This window comes from Theropithecus gelada, chromosome 7b (genome assembly GCF_003255815.1).
Source record: "Theropithecus gelada isolate Dixy chromosome 7b, Tgel_1.0, whole genome shotgun sequence".
NCBI classification, from domain to species: domain Eukaryota; kingdom Metazoa; phylum Chordata; class Mammalia; order Primates; family Cercopithecidae; genus Theropithecus; species Theropithecus gelada.
This window is the reverse complement of record NC_037675.1, coordinates 32,683,108-32,708,588: the sequence shown is the minus strand read 5'-3', so window position 1 is coordinate 32,708,588 and position 25,481 is coordinate 32,683,108. Positions and strand designations below refer to the sequence as shown.

General features: G+C 38.0%; 1 protein-coding gene and 1 non-coding gene across 4 annotated transcripts in view; one reads left to right on the top strand and one right to left on the bottom strand.

Moving 5' to 3' along the window:
* NUBPL (nucleotide binding protein like) overlaps positions 1–25,481 on the bottom strand; it is a 256,040-nt gene that overhangs the window by 167,220 nt on the left and 63,339 nt on the right. Inside the window, exon 1 of one of the 3 annotated variants that reach the window (XM_025393021.1) lies at positions 15,062–15,108. The exons of the other annotated variants lie outside the window; for them this stretch is intronic. The gene's annotated coding sequence lies outside the window, so the exon portion shown is untranslated. Of the gene's footprint in view, positions 1–15,061; positions 15,109–25,481 lie in introns of those variants that run through there. 3 annotated transcript variants of the gene reach the window in all.
* LOC112629512 lies at positions 7,018–7,123 on the top strand. Its single transcript, XR_003120620.1, has one exon. It is a non-coding gene; the product is annotated as a U6 spliceosomal RNA (small nuclear RNA).

Here is a 25,481-nt window from a genome sequence, read left to right as displayed (position 1 = left end):
AAGACAACCTAGGTATTACCATCCTGGGCATAGGAATGGGCAAAAATTTCATGACAAAGAAAGCAAAAGCAATCACAACAAAAGCAAAAATTGAAAAGTGGGATCTAATTAAACTTAAGAGATTCTGCACAGCAAAAGGAACTATCAACAGAGTAAACAGACAACCTATAAAATGGTAGAAAACCTTTGTAAATTATACATCTGACAAAGGTCTAATATCAAGCCTCTATAAGGAAGTTAAATTTACCAGAGAAAAACAAACAACCCCATTAAAAGTAGGCAAAGGACATGAACAGATATTTCTCAAAAGAAGACATACATGCAGCCAACACACATATGAAAAAAAAATCAATATCACTGATCATGAGAGAAATGTAAATAAAGATCACAATGAGATACCAACTCACACCAGTCAGAATGGCTATTATTAAAATACCAAAAAATTACAGATGTTGGCAAGGTTACGGGGAAAAGGCAACACCTACACACTAGTGATGGAAGTGTAAATTAGCTCAACCATTCTGGAAAGCATATGGTGATTTCTCAAAGAGCTAAACACAGAATTACCATTCAACCCAGCAATTCCATTACTGGGCATATACCCAGAGGAATATAAATCATTCTACCATAAAGACACATGCACACGAATGTTCACTGCAGCACTATTCACAATACCAAAGACATTAAATCAACCTAAATACCCATCAATGACAGATTGGATAAAGAAAATGTGGTACATATATACCATGGAATACTAGGCAGTCACAAAAAAAAAAAAAGATCATGTCTTTTGCAGGAAGATGGATGGAGCTGGAGGCCATCATCCTTAGCAAACTAATACAGGAACAGAAACCCAAATACCACGTGTTCTCACTTACAAGTGGAAGCTAAATGATAAGAACTTACAGACACAACGAAGGAAACAACAGACAGTGGGGTCTACCTGACAGGGGAAAATGGGAGGAGGAAGAGAGCAAAAATTATAACTATTGAGTACTAGGTTTAATATCTGGGAAATGAAGTAATATGTACAACAAAACCCTGTGATATATTTAGCTAAGTAACAAACCTTCATATGAACTTGCAAACATAAAATAAAAGTTTAAAAAAAAAAAAAGGAATGAAATTCTGTCATTTTCACAAACATGAATAAGCCTGGAGGACATTAAGTGAAATAAGCCAGACACAGAAATTCAAATCCTACATGCATTAACAATAATGTATTATGTATCTCAAAATAGCTTATAATATTTTAAATGTTCCCACAACAAGGAAATAATGTTTGAAGTGATTAATCTCCTCATTACCTTGATTTAATTATGATACAATGCAATATATATACCAACACATAAAATTGTGCACCATAAATATATACAATTATGTGTCAATTAAAAATAAAACTAAAGCCAGGCACAGTGGTACATGCCTGTAGTCTTGGCTACTCAGGAGCCTGAGGTGCGAGAGTCAATTGAGCCCAGGAGTTTGAGTCCAGCCTGAGTAACATAGTGAGACCCCATCTCTAAAAATAAAATAAATAAAAATCATTTTAAAATTTAATAAATAAGGAGCAGGGCAAGATGGTGAAATAGGAACAGTTCTGGTCTGCAGCTCCCAGCGAGACCAATGCAGAAGGCAGGTGATTTCTGCATTTCCAACTGAGGTACCCAGTTCATCTCACTGGAACTGGTTAGACAATGAGGGCAGCCCACTGAGGGTAGGCAGAAGCAGGGTGGGGCATTGCCTCACCTGGGAAGTGCAAGGGGCTGGGGACCTCCCTCCCCTAGCCAAAGGATGCCCTGAGGGACTGTGCTATCCAGCTCAGCTACTAGGCTTTTCCCACGGTTTTTGTAACCTGTAGACCAGGAAATTCCCTTGAGTGCCTACACCACCAGGGCCCTGGGTTTCAAGCACAAAACTGGGCAGCTGCTTGGGCAGACACAGAGCTAGTTGCAGGAGGGTTTCTTCATACCCCAGTGGCACCTGGCACCCCAGTGAGACAGCATTCACTCCCCTGGAAAGGGGCTGAAGCCAGGAGCCAAGTGGTCTTAGTGAGTCCCACCCCCACACAGCCCCGCAAGCTAAGATCCACTGGCTTGAAATTCTCGCTGCCAGCACGGCAGTCTGAAGTTGATCTGGGACAACAGAGCTTAGCGCAGAGAGGGGCGACAAGGAATACTGAAGCTAGAGTAGGTGATTTTCCCCTCACCATATTAAGGAAGCCGCCAGGAAGTTCAGACTGAGATTCCTCCTCACTGGGCAGGGGATCTCTGAAAGAAAGTCAGCAGCCCCATTCAGGGGCTTATAGATAAAACCCCCATCTCCCTGAGACAGAGCACCTGGGGGAAGGAGTGGCTATGGGCACTGCTTCAACAGACTTAAACATTCCTGCCTCCTGGCTCTGAGGAAAGCAGGGGATCTCTTAGCACAGCATTCGAGCTCTGCTAAGGGACAGACTACCTCCTCAAGTGGGTCCCTGACACCTGTGTCTCCTGACTGGGAGATACCTCCCAGCAGGAGTTGATAGACACCTCATACAGGAGAGCTCCAGCTGGTATCTGGCGGGTGCCCCTCTGGGACGAAGCTTCCAGAGGAAGTAGCAGGCAGCAATCTTTGCTGTTCTGCAGCCTCCGCTGGTGATACCCAGGCAAACAGGGTCTGGAGTGGACCTCCAGCAAACTCCAGCAGAAGTGCAGAATAGGGGCCTGACTGTTAGAAGGAAAACTAACAAACAGAAAGCAATAACATCAACATTAACAAAAAGCACACCTATGCAAAAAACCTATCCTAAGGTCATCAGCATCAAAGATCAAAGATAGATAAATCCACAAAGATGAGGAAAACCCAGCACAAAAATGCAGAAAATTCCAAAACCAGAATGCCTCTTCTCCTCCAAGTGATCACAACTCCTCTCCAGAAAGTGCACAAAACTGAACGGAGAAAAGAGTATGACGAATTGACAGAAGTAGGCAGAAGGTGGGTAATAATAACAAATTCCTGCACACTAAAGGAGCATTTTCTAAGTCAATGGAAGGAAACTAAGAACCTTGATAAAAGGTTACAGGAAATGCTAACTAGAATAACCAGTTTAGAGAAGAAGACAAATGACCTGATGGTGCTGAAAAACAAAGCACGAGAACTTCATGAAGCATATACAAGTATTAATACCTGCATCGATCAAGTGGAAGAAAGGATATCAGAGATTGAAGATCAACTTAATGAAATAAAGCATGAAGACAAGATTACAGAAAAATGAATGAAAAGGAAAGGACAAAGCCTTCAAGAAATATGGGACTATGTGTAAAGACTAAACCTATGCCTGATTGGTGTACATGAAAGTGATGGGGAGAATGGAACCAAGTTGGAAAACACTCTTCAGGATACTATCCAGGAGAACTTCCCCAACCCAGCAAGAAACGCAAACATTCAAATTCAGGAAATACAAACACCACTAACATAACCCTCGATAAGAATAACCCCAAGACACAGAATCGTCAGATTCACCAAGGTTGAAATGAAGGATAAAATGTTAAGGGAAACGAGAGAGAAAGGTCAGATTACCTACAAAAGGAAGCCCACCAGACTAATAGTAGATCTCTCTGCAGAAGCCCTACAAGCCAGAAGAGAATGGGGGCCAACATTGAACAGTCTTAAAAGAATTTTCAACCCAGAATTTCATATACAGCCAAACTAAGCTTCATAAGTGAAAGAGAAATAAAATCCTTTAGAGACAAGTAAATACTGAGGGATTTTGTCACCACCAGGCCTCTGTACAAGAGCTCCTGAAGGAAGTATTAAATATGGAAAGGAAAAACCAGTACCAGCCACTGCAAAAACATACCAAAATATAAAGACCAATGGCACTATAAAGAAACCACATCAACTAATATGCGAAATAACCAGCCAGCATCATGATCAAATTCACACATAACAATATTAACCTTGGCCGGGAGCAGTGGCTCACGCCTGTAATCCCAGCACTTTGGGAGGCCAAGGCAGGCAGATCACAAGGTCAGGAGTTCAAGACCAGTCTGACCAATATGGAGAAACCACACCTCTACTAGGAATACAAAACTTAGCTGAGTGTGGTGGTGCGCACCTGTAGTCCCAGCTTCTAAGGAGGCGGAGGCAGAAGAATTATTTGAATCCGGGAGGCGGAGGTTGCAGTGAGCCAAGATTGCACTACTGCACTCCAGCCTGGGCTGGAGTTTTATCTCAAAAAACAAAACAAAACAAATATATATATATACACACACACACACAAACACACACACACATATATATATAAAACCTTAAATATAAATGGGTTAAATGCCCCAATTAAAAGACACAGACTGGCAAATTGGATAAAGAGTCAAGACCCATCAGTGTGCTGTATTCAGGAAACCCATCTCATGCAAAGACACACATAGGCTCAAAATAAACGGATGGGGGAATATTTACCAGGCAAATGGAAAGAAAAAAAAAAAAAAAGCAGGGGTACAATCCTAGTCTCTGATAAAACAGACTTTAAACCAACAAAGATCAAAAAAGACAAATAAGGGCATTACATAATGGTAAATGGAGCAATGCAACAAAAAGTACTATCTTAAATAAATATACACCCAATACATGAGCACCCAGATTCATAAAGTTAGTTCTTAGAGACCTACAAAGAGACTTAGACTCCCACACAGTAATAGTGGGAGATGTTAACACCGCACTGTCCATATTAGACACATCAACAAGACAGAAAATTAACAAGGAGATTCAGGACTTGAACTCAGCTCTGGACCAAGCAGACCTAATAGACATCTACAGAACTCTCCACCCCAACTCAACAGAATATACATTCTTCTCAGAACCACATCACATTGATTCTAAAATTGACCGTATACTTTGAAGTAAAACACTCCTCAGCAAATGCATAAGAACAGAAATCATAACAAACGGTCTCTGCAACTACGGTGCAATCAAATTAGAACTCAGGATTAAGAAACTCTCTGTTTTCAGATGACATGATTGTATATTTAAAAAAAAAAAAACCATCATCTGAGTACAAAAGCTCCTTAAGCTGATAAGCAACTTCAGCAAAGTCTCAGGATATAAAATTAATGTGCAAAAATCACAAGCATTCCTATACACCAGTAACAGACAAACAGAGAGCCAAATCATGAGTGAACTCCCATTCACAATTGCTTCAAAGAGAATAAAATACCTAGGAATCCAACATACAAGGGATGTGAAGGACCTCTTCAAGGAGAACTACAAACCACTGCTCAAGGAAATAAGAGAGGACACAAACAAATGGAAAAATAGTCCATGTTCATGGATATGAAGACTTAATATCGTGAAAATGGCCATACTGCCCTAAGTAATTTACAGATTGAATGCTATTCCCATCAAGCTACCATTGACTTTCTTCACAAAATTAGAAAAAGGTACTTTATATTTCATATGGAACCAAAAAAGAACCCACATAGACAAGACAATCCTAAGCAAAAAGAACAAGGCTGGAGGCATCATGCTACCTGACTTCAAACTATACTACAAGGCTACAGTAACCAACACAGCATGGTACTGGTACCAAAACAGATATATGGAACAATGGAACAGAACAGAGGCCTCAGAAATAACACCACACATCTATGACCATCTGACCCTTGACAAACCTGACACAAGCAATGGGAAAAGGATTCCCTATTTAATAAACAGTGTTGGGAAAACTGGCTAGCCGTATGCAGAAAACCGAAACTGGACCCCTTCCTTACACCTTATACAAAAATTAACTCAAGATGGACTACAGACTTAAATATAAGACCTAAGACCATAAAAACCCCAGAAAAAAACCTAGGCAATACCATTCAGGACATAGGCATGGGCAAAGACTTCCTGACTAAAACACCAAAAGCAATGGCAACAAGAGCCAAAATTGACAAATGGGATCTAATTAAACTAAAGAGCTTCTACATAGCAAAAGAAAACTATCAACAGAGTGAACAGGCAACCTACAGAATGGGAGAAAATTTTTGCAATCTACCCATCTGACAAAGGTCTAATAAACAGAATCTACAAGGAACTTAAAACAAATTTACAAGAAAAAAACAACCCCATCAAAAAGTGGGTGAAGCATATGAACAGACACTTCTCAAAAGAAGACAATAATGTAGCCAACGAACATATGAAAAAATACTCAGCATCACTGGTCATTAGAGAAATGCAAATCAAAACCACAATGAGATAGCATCTCAAGCCAGTTAAAATGGTGATCACTGAAAAGTCAAGAAACAACAGATGCTGGAGAGGATGTGGGGAAACAGGAACGTTTTTACACTGTTGGTGTACCATTTGACCCAGCAATCCCATTACTGGGTATATACTCAAAGGATTATAAATCATTCTACTATAAAGACACATGGACATGTATGTTTATTGCAGCACTATCTACAATAGCAAAGACTTGGAACCAACCCAAATGCTCATCAATGATGGACTGGATAAAGAAAATGTGGCACATATACACCACGGAATACTATGCAGCCATAAAAAATGATGAGTTCATGTCCTTTGCAGGGACATGGATAAAGCTGGAAACCATCATTCTCAGCAAACTAACACAGGAACAAAAAAACCAAACACTGCATGTTCTCAATTATAAATGGTAGTTGAACAATGAGAACAGATGGACACAGGGAGGGAAACATCACATACTAGGGCCTGTAGGCGGGTGGGGGGCAAGGAGAGGGATAACATTAGAATACATAACCTAATGCATGCGGGGCTTAAAACCTAGATGACAGGTTGACAGATGCAGCAAACCACCATGGCACACGTATACGTATACAACAAACCTGCACATTCTGCACGTGTATCTCAGAACTTAAAGTATAATAAATAAAATAAATATAAATATAAAAAATTAATAATTTTTAATGCATATTTTAATTCTTGTAGTTAATAAATGACAAATTATAAATTGAAAGCTCAGAAATGTGAGCAGATTCATCACTGTATTAAATGTGTTTCTTTAAAATTTAACAGGTACTCACTTTGGCAGCACATAAACTGAAACTGGAATGATACAGAAGATTAGCATAGCCCCTGCAGAAGGATGATATAGAAAATTTAACAAAGAAAAAGCACACTGAACTAAAAATGTACAGCATATACATTAAAGAGAAAGTCATACGCAAAGATATTAGAAAAGATAGAACTTTGTTGTAATAGAGTGAGAAGGATGCAGCATTGTGGCAACTGAAATAGTTATCTTTTCTTATGTATCAGTAAATAAAATTAACATTGCCTAAAAGCATTTTGCTTTAGTTATAAAAATTACCAGAAATGGGCCAGATGCAGTGGCTCACACCTGTAATCCCAGAACTTTGGGAGGCCGAGGCGGGTAGATCATGAGGTCAGGAGATCGAGACCATCTTGGCTAATACTGCAAAACCCCGTCTCTACTAAAAATACAAAAAATTAGCCGGGCGTGGTGGCAAGCACCTGTAGTCCCAGCTGCTTGGGAAGCTGAGGCAGGAGAGTGGTGTGAACCTGGGAGGCAGAGGCTGCAGTGAGCCAAGATCACGCCACTGCACTCCAGCCTGGGCGACAGAATGAGACTCCATCTCAGAGGGAAAAAAAAAAAAAATTACCAGAAATGAAATGTTGGCATAGTCTGAAGCCATATTTTTTAGTTAAATAAGAAAGACTCTAAGCAACAACTCATGATTACAGGTACAAATAAGTTTCTTTGCCTTAGAATTTTTTATTTTTAAAAAATGTGGGCCGGGCGCGGTGGCTCAAGCCTGTAATCCCAGCACTTTGGGAGGCCGAGACGGGCGGATCACGAGGTCGGGAGATCGAGACCATCCTGGTTAATATGGTGAAACCCCGTCTCTACTAAAAAGTACAAAAAAAAAAACTAGCCGGGCGTGGTGACAGGCGCCTGTAGTCCCAGCTACTTGGGAGGCTGAGGCAGGAGAATGGCGTGAACCCGGGAGGCAGAGCTTGTAGTGAGCTGAGATCTGGCCACTGCACTCCAGCCTGGGCGATAGAGCGAAACTCCGTCTCAAAAAAAAAAAAAAAAAAGTGTACAGCAACTCTTCCACATAAACTTAATAGAAAAACATACAACGTAGTAACGAGTGAAAGTTAACAAAGAAACTTTGGAATCCACTGCCCTGTGAATAACAGCTTTTTGAAGAGGCCATTATTAGCTGAACTTATAATACAGATCATTATTTCCTACCTCCTCATATTTTCATGAGAGCTCATGCACTGAAGCATAAAAGATTCTTAATGTAAGTCAAACTATTTCAGTTGTCACAATGCTGCATCCTTCTCACTCTGTTACAACGAAGTTCTATCTTTTCTAATAGGTGTGAATTTAATTAATCTTTTGTATGTAACCAGTTGGTTTCAAACAAATCTAGGGACAGCTTTTATATCATAAGTTAATTGTTAAGCTAGAATAAATGCCACTGTGACCACATCAAACTAAAGAGCTAGGAAATAGGCATAAGAACAGCTGCTTTACATCTTCCTCCTAAAGTTGACATCTTTACATGTTCCAGGGATAACTCTGATCTAGAAGCAGATCTTCTTTTTATAGGAATCCCATTGTTCGTGAACCAACTATGTAGTAGATGTTACCATGTACTTGGTATCAGCAATAAGCCTTAGAAACCTTTGTACTTTCTACTCTGTTCCCTGGCTCCAAAAATAGTTTTAAATGTAGCTGAACACCATGGTTCAGGAATATATGTCTAAAACAACATTATAACTTGAAATCATTTAACTAGAGGCATTAAATCCATTTTTTTAATGGTGACAGAGAGTATAATCAAGAATATACAACTTCACGTTATAAATTTTAAATAATATTCAAACACAGGGCAAAGTAAAAGAAAAAATATATTTATTTTTAAAGTTTTATAAAAAATAAGCCTTTATTCGTCTCTTAAAGAAAAGACATGCAAAGGTACAAGAATATTCAGAAAGAAAAGGGCATCCAGTACAAAGTTTGCAATTTCACTTCTCACCAGCTACTTCTCTAGTCCTTCCTTTCTGAAACCAAGGTCCTTTCTAATGAGAAATCGGATGCAAGAAAAGGAGTCAGACGCATAATTGTTCTCGCAGAAGAACTTTATGTGTCTGTGTGAGACAGAGTGATTCCACCAAAAAATACTAGTACCAGAAGAGGTTTACAATGTTCTACCTATTTACCTAGAAGAAAAGAAGGATTTAAAGAGAGAAAGTAAGTAAAGACTAGAAAGTGGAATGGGTCAAAACTCAAAACTGGAACCATCAACCTGGATAGCCAAAAGGCAATAAAACAATGCTGCATCTAAAAGTGGAAATGAAGGAGGATGTAGAAAATTTGAGAAAGGAGCAGAAAATAAGACTATGAAGAAAATCATGTTTTTGTAATGTTATGGCTTCTGTTACTCTTAATATTAAAATTCCATTTATCTTCAGCATACTTTCCCCTTTTGTACCATCTTGGAACCCTACTATCCCCATCTCAGGCATCCTACCATCTAAAACCTGAAAGCCATTCAGGCATATCTTTCTTTTAATCCAACCTATTTTTCAGTTTTTAAAAAATGTCCCTCTTTTCCAATTCATCCTTTCCACAATCAAAAGTCTCATTTTCTCAAGTGGATAGACTTCATTAGGAAAATAATCTGGCTCAAGTAGATCACACTGAGAACTTCAGTTTTTCAGAGGATCTAAGTATTTTTTAAATAGAAACTGTTAGCTCACTAGAATATAAATGGGAAAGAATGCATAAGGGATATTTTGGAGCAGGGGTGATACATCAGATTCTTTTCTATTCTGGGGCTAATTCACTGAGTACAGATATAAACTTGGTATCTCACTTCTAAAACTTGCCATCTTATATTAGAAAGCTTAACAGGATGAAGTAAAAGGAAGGATAGAAACAAGACAGACATACTAGGACTTAAAGCTAAGATAATAAACACAGTTTACATACTGTTACTCCAACAACCCATACACAACCATTTCCTGCCTCCAACCTATTTTATATGTGCCTTGTCACCAGTAATTGATCATAGCATTCTTCCCTACTAAAACCAGGTACATTCTGAGAATCTTTTCAACATTATGTTCCAGGTAGTCAGTTGGTATTTAAGATGAAAACTATACGTCATCTCCAAGTTATCAGGCATCTGGGAGAGAAAAATTTTAAAGATGACAGAAAGAACCACTTATATTAAGTCCAGAAAAAAAAACACAATAGTAGCAGTTACATTACATAGTCACAAAGCACTACATTTATTTTAGATACTTTAGACATTTTATTTCATTGAATCCTTACAATAGCCTTATGGGGCAAGTAATATCTCCATTTTACAGTGGGGGACAGTCAAGGTTATCCTCAGCCTTCTCTCTGCTTATCTAATCCCCTTCTTCCATGGCAGCCTCCAAAACAGCTCTCCATAACTATTCCCTCTTTTAATTTCCTATAGCATCTGATACTTAATAAATGTTATCCTCTACGATTATTTATCTTTTTATGCCTTTATCCTGCCTCACCATCTAAATACTATATTCCCCTTCATTAGTACAGCAAGTGCTCATAAACATGCTCATATAATGTCCAAAACAATTCTGTAAATAGCTAAAAAGTCCACAGTAAATAGCTATTAAAGGAGGCACGGTGGCTCACGCCTGTAATCCCAGCACTTTGGGAGGCCAAGGCAGGTAGATCACTTGAGGTCAGCAGTTTAAGATCAGCCTGGTCAACATGGCGAAACACCGTCCCTACTAAAAATACCAAGATTAGCTGGGCATGGTAGCACTTGCCTGCAGTCCCAGCTACTCAGGAATCTGAGGCGGGAGAATCACTTGAACCCAGAAGGTGGAGGTTGCAGTGAGCTGAGATCGTGCCACAGAACTCCAGCCTGGGTGACAAAGCAAGACTCCCTCTCAAAAAAAAAAAAAGCTATTAAACTTCTATAACCTATATTTGATCATCAGGCATTTTTATTGCAGTGAACTATTATTTATTATCATAAATTAATCACTATCTGAGACCTTGGACAAACTGTCTTCATATGGCAAATGAAGACTTTATATGACATACTTCATATGGAATAGCTGAAGATCAGAAAATTAAACTAACCTGCCCAAAGGTAAAAAGCTAGCAACAGAAACATTAAGTATTTCAGGTAAGGGCTGTTTCTTCATAAGTGCCATATACTTTTCACACACATATCCAAGAAGCGGGAGGTTTACAGTTATTCCAACATATATGACATTAATAGATAACACACACTTGAAAGGTTGAATATGAAAACAGTTTCTTTCTATTGCTTGATGATGCCCAATTTCCCTGAAATGATTTAACAAGGCTCTGATATATCAAGTTACTCTATAATTAATATGAATCATCTTTTAAACAGTAATTGAATTTTTTGTTTGTTCTGACATATCTTTTAGGTAGATTTCTGTTATTCTCAATCTTTCTGTTTATAGGGGACATTTCCAACTTTATCAAATTCATATGATGTATAAGACTCTTTTTCTTCTATTAGTTCTGACTTCTAAAGTTCTCAAGTTTTTAGAGTAGCAAATTCTCAAGTTTTTGAAGTAGCATTTTTAAGTAGCAATAGTAAGCTATAAGTACAAGGAACTGGAATTTAAAACTCACTAGCAATACATACCCATGGCAAGTAACAAAAGAAGAGTTAGGAAAATAGGAGTGACATATTAAGATGAGAAAAAGATATCTATGACAAGGGCTAAACACAATATTACACTTGTTATAGTGACCAAAATGCCTGTTAATGTGTATATTATGAAGCAAGAAAGGCTTTAACCTGTAAAAACATTTTTAAAAGACAAAATTATGACTGCCTGCATAAAAAGACCCAATGAAGAACAAAAATAGAATACAATAGAAAATAAATAGAGGTACAGCCAAAGACAAGGCACTGGCTTCAGTGTGGCCTTTATAACATTGTGGCTGTAAGAATTATATAAACCAAATTTGTTTTGGAAGATAATACACTTACAAATACTTACAGGCAAACTCTTTTCAATAAACATTGTTTAGATAATAAAAGCCTTACTATATTACCCATTTAGTTACACTAGAGATTTGAAAGCTTATATGAATGGCCCATATATCAGAGTATGTAGATAAGAAATGATAGTAAAAAAGTAATAAGAAGCATAGTCATCAATGACTCCCATACCACATTAAATTGGAGGCTGCCCACACAGGTAATAAAACTTTGGAAGTTGGGGGTCTGGTGATTTTGGTTGCTGGCTACATTTGAAGCATTTCTAGAACAGTGACTACATTAAAGATTTCATTCTGTGCCATTTAATATTTAGGCAATTATCAATATATATAATAGCTGTACCACTACAAAAGACTGCATAAAAATTACATTTCTTCAAAAAGGAATTTGATTTTAAAGGCTTACCACATAAGAGAATTCTTTCTCCTCACTCACTCATTCAACATATTTTTTAGTGCCTTCTACAGGCATACTTTGTTTTATTTTGCTTTGCCTTCTTGCACTTTGCAGTTATTGCATTTTTTACAAATCAAAGGTTGGTGGCAAGCCTGCATTCAGCAAGTCTATTGGTGCCATTTTTCCAGTAGCATGTGCTCACTTCATTTCTATATGTCACATTTTGGCAATTCTGATAATATTTCACACTTGTTTATTATTATTATGTCTACTATGGCGATCTTTGATGTTACTACTGTAATTGTTGTGGGCACCATAAACTGCACCCATACAAGATGCAAACCTAATCAATATATGTTGTGTGTGTTCTGACTGCTCGACCACCCAGCCCATCCCCCATCTCTCTCTCTCTCTCTCTCTCTCTCTCTCTCTCTCTCTCCCCTCTTCCTCTCCCCCCTCAGGCCCCCCTATTCCTTGAGACATAACAATATTGAAATTAGGCCAATTAATAATGCTATAATGGCTTCTAAGTGTTCAAGTGAAATAAAGAGTTATATGTCTCTCACTTTAAATGAAAAGATACATATGATTATGCTTGGTAAGGAAATTGTGTCAAAAACCAAGATAGGTCAAGAGCTAGGCCTCTTGAACCAAACAGCCAGGTTGTGAATGCAAAGGAAAAGTTCTTGTAAGAAATTAAAAGTGCTACTCTCATGAACACATAAATAAAAAGAAAGCAAAATAGTCTTATTGCTGAGACACAGAAAGTTTTATTGATCTGGATAGAAGATCAAACCAGCCACAACATTCTCTTAACCCAGTGTGTAATCTAGAATATGGCCCTAACTCTCTTCAATTCTATTAAAGCTGAGAGAGGTGAGGAAGATACAGAAGAAAAGTTGGAAGGTAGCAAATATTGGTTCATGAGGTTTAAGAAAAGAAGCCATCTCTATAACGTAAAAGTACAAGGTGAAGAAGCAAGTGCTAATGTAGAAGGTGCAGCAACTTATCCAGAAGATCTAGCTAAGATAATGGAAGGAAGTCGCTAAATAAAAGATCTTCAATGTAGACGAAATGGAAGAAGATATCAAGACTTTCACAGCTAGGGGAAAAAAGTCAATGCTTAGCTTCAAACAGCAGGCTTACTCTCTTAATAGGGGCTAATGCAGCTGATAACTTTAAGTTGAATCCAATATTCACTGACCATTTTGAAAATCGAAGGGCTCTCAAAAATTATGCTAAATCTACTCTGCCTGTACTCTATAAATGGAACAATACAGCCTAGCTGACAGCACAGCATGGTTTACTAATATTTTAAGCCCACTGTTGAGACCTACTACTCAGAAAGATAGATTACTTTTCTTTTTTTTTTTTTTTTTTTTTTGAGACAGGGTCTCACTTTTGTCACCCAGGCTGGAGTGCAGTGGCACCATCTTGGCTCACGGCAGCCTCAACCTCCTAGGTTCAAGTGATCCTCCTGCCTCAGCACCCTAAGTAGCTGAGACTACAGGAGCTCTCTACCGTGCCTTGCTAATTTTTGTATTTTTAGTAGAGACGGGGTTTTGCCATGTTGCCCAGTCTGGTCTCAAACTCCTGAACCCAAGTGATCCACCTGCAACAGCCTCCCAAAGTGCTAGGATTACAGGTGTGAGCCACCACGTCCGGCCAATTCCTTTCAAAATATTACTGCTCATTGGCAATGTACCTGGACACCCAAGAGCTCTAATGGAGATGTACAAGCAGATGAATGTTGTTTTCATGCCTGCTGACACAACAGCCATTCTGCAGCCTGTGGATCAAGAAGTAATTTTGACTTTCAAGTCTTATTATTTCAGAAATACACTTCATAAGGCTAAAGCTGCCATAGATAGTGATTCCTCCAATAGATCTGTCAATTGAAATTCTCCTGGAAAGGATTCATTATTCTAGGTGCCATTAAGCACATTCATGATTCATTGGAGGGGATCAAAATATCAAAATGAACAGGAGTTAGGAAGAAGTTGATTCCAATCCTCATAGATGACACTGAGACTAGAATTAGAAATGGAGCCTGAAGATGGGACTTAATTGCTGCAATCTCATGGTAAAACAAACAGATAAGGAGTTGTTTTTTATGATGAGCAAAGAATGTACTTTCTTGAGATGGAATCTACTCTGTGAATATGCTGTGAACTTTGTTGAAATGACAACAAAAAGTTTAGAATATTATATAAACTTGGTTGATAAAGCAGTGACAGGGCTTGAGAAAACTGACTCCAATTCTGAAAGAAGCTCTACTGTGGGTAAATACTATCAAACAGCATTACATGCTATAGAGAAATCATTCATGAAAAGAAGAGTCAATCAATGTGGCAAACATCATTTTTGTCTTAAGAAATTGCCATAGTCAACCCAATCTTCAGCAACTATCACCCTGATCAGTCAGCAGCAATTCATGTGCAGGCAAGACACTCCACAGGCAAAAAGATTACCATTCACTGAAGGCTACTGATCATTAGCATTTTTAAACAATAAAATATTTTTAATTAAGGTACATACATATTTTTAGACATAATGCTATTTCACACTTCATGGACTACAGTATAGTGTAGACATAACTTTTATATGCACTGGGAAACCAAAAAATTAATGTGGCTTACTTTATTGAGATACTTGCTTTATTGTCGTATCTGGAACAAGACCTGCAACATCTCTGAGATATACCTGTATATACCAAGTCTGAAGTTTGGTGTTAGTACTATGGTAGCAAAGAAAAACAGACACAATATCTTTCCCCATGAAATATAAAGTCCATAGGAGAGACAGATACTAACCACACAATTACAATCACTAGACAAATGTAAATTTATAACCAAAACTAGTGCTATGGAGGAAATTATAGGATTTCACCTTGCCACAGGGTCTTTGGTACAAAGGAAAACCTCTCCATAATTTAAAAATGCAATTCACAAACTTGATAGTTTTATAAATTTTGGTTTTTATATATTGATGTCTTTAAAATCAGGGCACACACATTAGAAAGGTTATTACGATAAATGCCATCATTGAAAGAAAAAGCAACTTTATTTTTTAATCATTTTAATTGACAAAATTTGTATATATTTATGATATACAAAGCAATGTTCTCATATATGTATATACTATGGAATGATTTAATCAAGCTTATTAATATATCTTCCACGTCGCTTATCAATTTTTTGTGGTGAGAACATTTAAAATGTACTCTCTTAGCAATTTTCAAGTGCACAATGCATTATTATGAACTATAGTCCCCATGCTGTACAATGGCTCTCCTGAACTTATTTCTCCTATCTAACTGAAACTTTGTGTCCTTTGGCCAATATCTCCCCATTCTCCCATTTGCAACCCCTGGTAACCACCATTCAACTCTCTGATTCTCTGAGTTCCACTTTTTTAGATTCTACACATAAGTGAGATCATATGATATTTGTCTTTCTATGCCTGGCTATTTCATTAAGCTTAATGTCTTCCAGCTTTACTCATACAGTTGCAAATGACAGAACTTCCTTTATGAGGCTGGGTAGTATTACATTCTGTATATATACCACATTTTCTTTATCCATTCATTCAACCACATTTTCTTTATCCATTCATTCACTGATGTACCCTTAGTGATGTTGAGCATTTTTTCATGCACCTATGGGTCATTTGTACGTCTTCTTTTGAGAAATGTCTATTCAGATCTTTTGCACATTTTTCAGTACAGTTATTTGTTTTCTTGCTATCAAGTTCCTTAAATATTTTGGATATCAACCTCTTATCAGATGTGTGGTTTGAAAATACCATCTCCCATTCCATAGGTTACAAGAGAAAGAAACTTTAAATTTGTATTATGCAATACCTGAGATAGCCCATCCTTAAAAAAAAGTCATTCATGCTAAAATACCTAATTTAAAATTTGAGAATTAATTTCAGATTTCAAAAAATATCCAAAGATCTGGGCTGGGTGTGGTGGTTCACGCCTGTAATGCCAGCACTTTGGGAGGTCAAGAAGTGTGCACTAGAGGGCTGGAATTTGAGACCAGCCTGGCCCTTAATCCCAGCTACTCAGTTGACTGAGGCACAAGAATCGCTTGAACCCAGGCAGCGGAGGTTGCAGTGAGCTGAGGTCATGCCACTGCACTCTAGCATGGGCAACATAGCAAGACTCTGTCTCAAAAAAAAATAAAAAAAATAAAAATCCAAAGATCTGGAATAGTATATGCCATAGTTTAGATACTGGCCCCTCCAAATCTCATGTTGAAATGTGATTCCCATTGTTAGAGGTAGGGCCTAATGAGAGGTATCTGGATTGTGGGACAGATCCCTCATGAATGGCTTGATGCTATCCTCATGGTAATGAGTTAGCTCTATCTCTATCAGTTCCTATGAGTGTTGGTTGTTAAAAAGAGCCTGGCACCTTGCTGCCCTCCTTTATTCCACTCTCATGACATGATCTCTGCATATACTAGTTTCCCTTCCTCTGCCATGAGTAGAAGCAGCCTAAGGTTTTCAGTAGATGCCCAATCTTCCAGCCAGAAAAATCATGAGCCAAATACACCTTTTTTCTTTATATATTACCCAGCCTCAGGAATTCCTCTATAGCAACTTAAATGAACTAAGACAGTGTCAATAATTTAAAGCCGCTTTTAAACACAGGCATTTTAACAACATTTCTCCTTCAAAGAAGTAGCTAATAGACATTAAGTATGAAGACAGTATTTTTTCAACGAAACCCATTCCCAAAAAAAGCTTATTTCGTTAGGCTCTATCTTTACACACATATGCAATTACTTGAACTTACATCAATACAAACTAATTCATGTCTTATCAACTTTCTCTGTATATATGGCTAATATTTTTGACAACATGATTATCTCTGAAAAAGTAAATCCTGGGAGGCTGAGGAGGGTGGATCACCTGAGGTCGGGAGTTTGCAACCAGCCTGAACAACATGGTGAAACCCCATCTCTATTAAAAATACAAAATTAGTTGGGCATGGTGGCGCATGTCTGTAATCCCAGCTACTCGGGAGGCTGAGGCAGGAGAATCACTTGAACCCAGGAGGCCAAGGTTGCAGTGAGCCGAGATCCCACCATTGCACTCCAGCCTGGGCAACAAGAGCGAAACTCCGTCTCAAAAAAAAAAAAAGTGAATTTTTAATTTGAATCTCCTAAAAGCAAAGAGCTAAGGGTGTTAAAGTCTAATGGAAGATACTACGCAAATATTAAAAAGAGTATTTGCTCCTTCTTGACAACATAAAATGTATACTTAACATTTTTAAAAAATAACTTTAGCAGTCTCAACAGCATGTGCATAATACCTTATCTCCTCATATGTTTAATTTCCGGAATGTCAACTTAGATGAGACTTTATTATACAAAAATGGTTACTTGTACTGAATATTTAAAGTTGTATGTTTTTAAACTTTTTGCAAACCTTAAAAGGTAAAAGTTCAAAACTCTATAAGTACAAAACTTAAAAGTTCATTTCACAAATCTTGCTGTGTATATAATTTATAATTTTACTAGAAAAATAAAAACAATTACTTTTACATTTTATCTTCATGTTCAATCAATTTGTTACAGATTAAATTCTCCTAAACAATTATCTTCAATTATAAACCAGTGAAACTAAGTTGTCTAAAACATTTAAAACTAAATCTACAAATCAAATAAATCTGATTTTTCTCAAACCTTTCAAATGAGCGACAGGGTAGCCTTGCAAATCCAACAACCAAAATACATAAGCAACTCTTGTAAATTTAATAAGCCCAACTAATAAATGGAATAAATCCAATTATCTTAAAGGTTCTGACACTGTTTAGACACTTAACCAAATTATTTTACATCTTTCATATTAAAATCCTCCTAAGTATGGCATAACAGTGAAATAAAAAAAACAAAACTTGGGGCCAGGCAGAGTGGCTCATGCCTGTAATCCCAGCACTTTGGGAGGCCAAGGCAGGCAGATCATGAGGTCAAGAAATAGAGACCATCCTGTCCAACATAGTGAAACCCTGTCTCTGCAAAATATACAGAAATCAGCCAGGTGTGGTGGTGGGTGCCTGTAATCCCAGCTACTGGGGAGGCTGAGGCAGGAGAATCGCTTAAACCCGGGAGGCGGAGGTTGCAGTAAGCCAAGATTGCACCACTGCACTCCAGCCTGGTGAAAAAGTGAGACTCCATCTCAAAACAAAAACAAAACTTGGATCCTCAGGACTTTGCAGAATAGAACTAACATATCAGTAGTGAACAGACTGCCTCACTCATGTGAAAGAGTAATAAACTATCTTGTTTAACCTACTAAATTTCACTGGGTTTTCCTTCGCTCACAATCAAGCATGATCATAGTTAATTTATAGTCTATGTTTAACTTGAATTAAATATTTCAAGTTAAAATAACAAAGCTAACGGGGCAGATTCTCTGATATGTCTTTCTTAAAGGTTTCAAAACACCTTTAACAACAAATACACACATGTAATATCACGATGACTATAAAACTTATTCCCAAACATGTTAAAAACGTTAGTACTAACGGATTTGCTTTACATCATAAACATAGATAGTATGCTTACCAACATACGGTGTAGGGATATAGATTATCAGTCAGTGCATCAAGACACAGGACCTAGAGGCCTCTTCCAGGAGAGTTCTACCTGTCTAGTATGTGAATTTCCTTCTTATGGTATTAGGATTTTTCAAGTCCATGATTTTTCTTACAACCCAATATATCATACATACTTTTAATTTTTTTAAGTAACCTCTTAATACAACCTTTAATTGCCTGGTTTGAATTGATGATATTCTGTACACCATAGTCAGATTCCACTAAATCTTCTTACTAACTGATTGGACTCTGCCTCCTTTTCTTCTCTTTTTCATCTTGTTCAATATCACAATGCTAATTCATTTTGTTGACAGAAAAGATAAAACAGAAAAATCAGTTTTTAGTCTATTGTTATTACTTTTACAAAATGACAACCAACAATTACGTATAATATAACTTATGGCTGTAAAACAGAATGTTTCATGTCCACCTTTATTTATTACTTGGCTTTAATGGATGGCTACATGTACAACCTTATTAACCATAAGAAATTAAAAGTAGCCTTTTCCAAAAGGTGACCAGATATCTTGGTAAGGCCAAGAAAACAGTCCACATTTTCAATGAGTACAAATAAGCTAGATAGCCAAAACGGCTGAAAAAAGAGAGTTCAAAGTGGACAATCAGCTTCCCCACCATCTTGGGTTCCCTGGCAGAAGATCTGTCCCAGCCTCAACCCACAGGAAGCATCATGAACTTCTAAAGGGAGAAATATCCCTGAGGACAGCTAAAGACAATGTGGGGAGGTGGGACCACAATTCCAAGCCATGAAAACTCTGCTCTGTAACTCTGTCAAAGGAGATGCCAAACGAGATTGACTGTTCAGCAGCACCACATTGTAGGAGCTGTGTTACACAGGTCCCCTGAGTACAAACCCCTAGCCAGCCTTCCAACATTGCCAGAATATTCCATTTGAGACCTCCCCCATTTGAGATGGGTAGTGCTCTGATCAAATACTGAATACCAGAGCTCAGGCAAACGTGGGCTTAAGGTGCCATTTAGTGCCAAAAAGGGGGCAGCAACCTTACAAGAAAAAAAAGAAAGAAATTAAAAAATACAAACTCTAAAGAAACATATCCAGTAAAAACCAAAGCAATCCAGAGAGAAGACTAGAATAAATAATCCTTCATTGCAAATACATAGATGTACATCCACAAGAAACAACAGCAAACAGGGAACTGACCTCCTCAAATGGACAAAGCAAGGAACCAATGACTGACCCTAACAAGATGGCTAAATGTGAGCTTTCTGACCAAGAATTCAAAATAGCAGTTTTAAGGTAACTCAGTGATCTCCAAGGTAACATAGAAAAACAATTCAGAAATTTAACAAAGAGACTGAAATATTAAAAATAAATCAACCAGAAATTTTGGAACTGAGAAATATGTTTGCTGAAGTGAAAAATTCATTAGAAGTTCTCAGTAGCAGAATGGATCAAGCAAAGGAAAGAATCAGTGAGCTCAAAAACAGACTACCTGAAAACACACAAAGGAGAAAAAAGAAAAGGAGCAAAGATTGCCTACAAGATACAGAAAATTACCTCAAAAAAACAAATTTGAGAAGTATTGGTGCTCAAGAGGGAGCTGAGCAAGAGAAAGGGATACAAAGCTTATTTAAAAAGAAAAAAAAAAAAAACACTAAAACATTCCAAATGCTAGAAAGATATAAATATTCACGTTCAGGAAGATCAGAGAACACCAAATAGACTCAACCCAAAAAAGACTACCCTAAGGCATATAATAATCAAACTCTAAAAGATAAAGGACAAAGAAAGGATTCTAAAAACAGCAAGAGAAAAGAGATAAATAACATATAAAGGAGCTCCAATTCATTTGGCAACACACTTCTCAACAGAAACCATACAGGCCAGAAGGGAGAAGAGTAACATTTTCAAAATGCTGAAATAAAGAAAAAGAACCTGATGGCCAGGCATGGTGGCTCACATCTGTAATCCCAGCACTTTGGGAGGCCAAGATTGAGTGGATCACTTGAGGTCAGGAGTGTGAGACCAGCCTGGCCAAAATAGTGACTCCCCATCTCTGCTAAAAATACTGCCCCTCTAGATTCTTCCTCTCTGGGCAGAGCATCTCTGAAAGAAAGGCAGCAGCCCCAGTCAGGGACTTATAGATAAAACCCCCATCTCCCTGGGACAGAGCACCTCAGGGAAGGCACAACTGTTGGCGCAGCTTCACCAGACTTAAATGTCCCTGCCTAACAGCTCTGAAGAGAGCAGCAGATCTCCCAGCACAGCATTCGAGCTCTGATAAGGGACAGACTGCCTCCTCAAGGGGGTCCCTGACCCCCGTGTATCGTGACTGGGAGACACCTCCCAGTAGGGGCACCTTATACAGGACAGCTCTGGCTGGCATCTGGTGGGTGCCTCTCTGGGATGAAGCTTCCACAGGAAGAAACAGGCAAGAATCTTTGCTGCTCTGCAGCCTCTGCTGGTGATACCCAGGCAAACAGGATCTGGAGTGGACCTGCAGCAAACTCCAACAGACCTGCAGCAGAGGGGACTGACTGTTAGAAGATAAAGTAACAAACAGAAAGGATTAGTATTAACATCAACAAAAAGGATGTCTACTCAGAGAACCCATGTGAAGGATACCAACATAAAAGATCAAAGGTAGATAAATCCACAAAGATGGGGAGAAATCAGCACAAAAAGGCTGAAAATTCCAAAAACCAGAATGCCTCTTCTCCTCCAAAGGATCACAACTCCTTGCAAGCATGGGAACAAAACTGGATGGAGAACAAGTTTGACAAATTGACAGAAGTAGGCTTCAGAAGGTGGATAATAACAAACTCCTCTGAGCTAAAGGAGTATGTTCTAAGCCAATGGAAGGAAGCTAAGAACCTTGAAAAAAAGGTTAGATGAATTGCTAACTAGAATAACCAGTTTAAAGAATATAAATGACATGATGGAGCTGAAAAACACAGCACAAGAACTTCATGAAGCATATACAAGTATCAATACCTGAATCGATCAAGTGGAAGAAAGGATATCACACATTGGAGATCAACTCAATGAAATAAAGCAAGAAGAGAAGATTAGTGAAACAAGAGTTAAAAGAAATGAACAAAGCCTCCAAGAAATATAAGACTATGTGAAAAGGCCAAATCTATATATGACTGGCATACTTGAATGTGACAGGGAAAACTGAACCAAGCTGGAAAACACTCTTCAGGATATCATCCAGGAGAACTTCCCCAATTGAGCAAGGCAGGCCAACATTCAAATTCAGGAAATACAAAAAACACCAAAAATGTACTCCTCGAGAAGAGCAACCCTAAGGCACATAATTGTAAGATTCGCCAAGGTTGAAATAAAGGAAAAAATGTTAAGGGCAGCCAGAGAGAAAGACCAGGTTACCCACAAAGGGAAGCCCATCAGACTAACAGCAGATCTCTCGGCAGAAACCCTACAAGCCAGAAGAGAGTGGAGGCCAATATTCAACACTCATAAAGAATTTTCAACCCAGAATTTCATATCCAGCCAAACTAAGCTTCATAAGTGAAGGAGAAATAAAATCCTTTACAAATAGGCAAATGCTGAGAAATTTTGTCACCACCAGGCCTGCCTTACGAAAGCACCTGAAGGAAGCACAAAACATGGAAAGGAACCACTGGTAACAGCCACTGCAAAAACATACCAAATTATAAAGGCCATCGACACCATGAAGAAACTGCATCAACTAATGGGGAAAATAATCACCTAGCATCCTAATGACCGGATCAAATTCACATATAACAATATTAACCTTAAATATAAATGGGCTAAATGCCCCAATTAAAACACACAGACTGACAAACTGGATAAAGAGTCAAGACCCATCAGTGTGCTGTATTGAGGAGACCCGTCTCACATGCAAAGACACACAAAGGCTCAAAATAAAGGGATGGAGGAATACTTACCAAGCAAATGGAAGGCCAAAAAAAAGCATGTGTTGCAATTCTAGTCTCTCATAAAACAGACTTTAAATCAACAAAGATCAAAAGAGACAAAGACTCCATTACATAATGGTAAAGGGATGAATTCACAAGAAGAGCTAACCATCCTAAATATATATGCACCCAACACAGGAGCACCCAGATTCATAAAGCAAGTTCTTAGAGACCTACAAAGAGACTTAGACTCCCACGCAATAATAGTGGGAGACTTTACCAACCCACTGTCAATATTAGACAGATCAACGAGACAGAAAATTTAACAAGGATATCCAGAACTTGAACCCAGCTCTGGACCAAGCAGACCTAACAGACATCTAGAGAACTCTCCACCCCAACTCAACAGAATATACATTCTTCTCAGAACCACATTGCACTGATTCTAAACTTGACCACATAATTTGAAGTAAAACACTCCTCAGCAAATGCAAAAGAATAGAAATCATAACAAACAGTCTCTGCAATCACAGTGCAATCAAATTAGAACTCAGGATTAAGAAACTCAATCAAAACTGCACAACTACATGGAAACTGAACAACCCGCTCCTGAATGACTACTGGGTAAATAATGAAATGAACGCAGAAATAAAGATGTTCTTTGAAACTAATGAATACAAAGACACAACATACCAGGATCTCTGGAACACATTTAAAGCAGTGTGTAGAGGGAAATTTATGGCACTAAATGCCCACAGGAGAAAGCAGGAAAGATCTAAAACTGACACCCTAACATCACAATTAAAAGAACTAGAGAAGCAAGAGCAGACAAATTCAAAAGTGAGCAGAAGACAAGAAATAACTAGGATCAGAGCAGAACTGAAGGAGACAGAGACACAAAACACCCTTCAAAAAAAATCCAGGAGCTGGTATTTTGAAAAGATCAACAAACTAGATAGACCACTAGCCAGACTAATAAAGAAGAAAAGAGAGAAGAATCAAATAGACACAATAAAAAATGATAAAGGAAGTATCACTACTGATCCCACAGAAATACGAACTACCATGAGAGAATACTATAAACACTTCTACCCAAATAAACTAAAAAATCTAGAAGAAATTGATAAATTCCTGGACATATACCTTCCCAAGACTAAACCAGGAAGAAGTCAAACCCTGAATAGATCAATAACAAGTTCTGAAATTGAGGCAGTAATTAATAGCCTACCAACAAAAAAATAGTCCAGACCCAGATGGATTCACAGCCGAATTCTACCAGAGGTACAAAGAGGAGCTGGTACCAACCCTTCTGAAACTAGTCCAATCAATAGAAAAAGAGGGACTCCTCCCTAATTCATTTTATGAGGCCCACATCATCCTGATACCAAAACCTAGCACAGACACAACAAAAAAAGAAAATTTCAAGCTTATATCCCTGATGAACGTCAATGTGAAAATCCTCAATAAAATATTGGCAAACCGAATGCAGCAGCATATCAAAAACTTATCAACCAAGATCAAGTCGGCTTCACCCCTGGGATGCAAGGCTGGTTCAACATATGCAAATCAATAAACTTAATCCATCACATAAACAGAACCAATGACAAAAACCACAAGACTATCTCAATAGATGCAGAAAAGGCCTTTGATAAAATTCAACAGCCCTTCATGCTAAAAACTCTCAATAAATTAGGTATTGATGGAACATATCTCAAAATAATAAGAGCTATTTATGACAAACCCATAGCCAATATCATATTGAATGGGCAAAAGCTGGAAGCATTCCCTTTGAAAACTGACACAAGACAAGGATGCCCTATCTCACCACTCCTATTCAACATAGTATTGGAAGTTCTGGCCAGGGCAATCAGGCAAGAGAAAGAAAGAAAGGGTATTCAATTAGGAAAAGAGGAAGTCAAACTGTCTCTGTTTGCAGATGACACGATTATGTATTTAGAAAACCCCATCGTCTCAGCCCAAAATCTCTTTAAGCTGGTAAGCAACTTCAGCAAAGTCTCAGGATAAAAAATCAATGTGCAAAAATCATAAGCATTCCTATACACCAATAACAGACAGAGAGCCAAATCATGAGTGAACTCCCATTCACAATTGCTACAAAGAACATAAAATACCTAGGAATACAACTTACAAGGGACGTGAAGGACCTCTTCACAGAGTACTACAAACCGCTGCTCAAGGAAGTAAGAGAGGACACAAACAAACGGAAAAAAAAAAATTCATGCTCATGGATAGGAAGACAATATCGTGAAAATGGCCATACTGCCCAAAGTAATTTATAAATTGAATGCTATTCCCATCAAGCTACCATTGACTTTCTTTACAGAATTAGAAAAAAACTACTTTACATTTCATATGGAACCAAAAAAGAGCCCACATAGACAAGACAATCCTCAGCAAAAAAGAACAAAGCTGAAAGCATCAGGCAAACTGACTTCAAACTATATTACAAGTCTACAGCAACCAAAACAGCTTGGTACTGGTACCAAAACAGATATATACACCAATGGAACAGAACAGAGGCCTCAGAAATAACATCACACATCTAC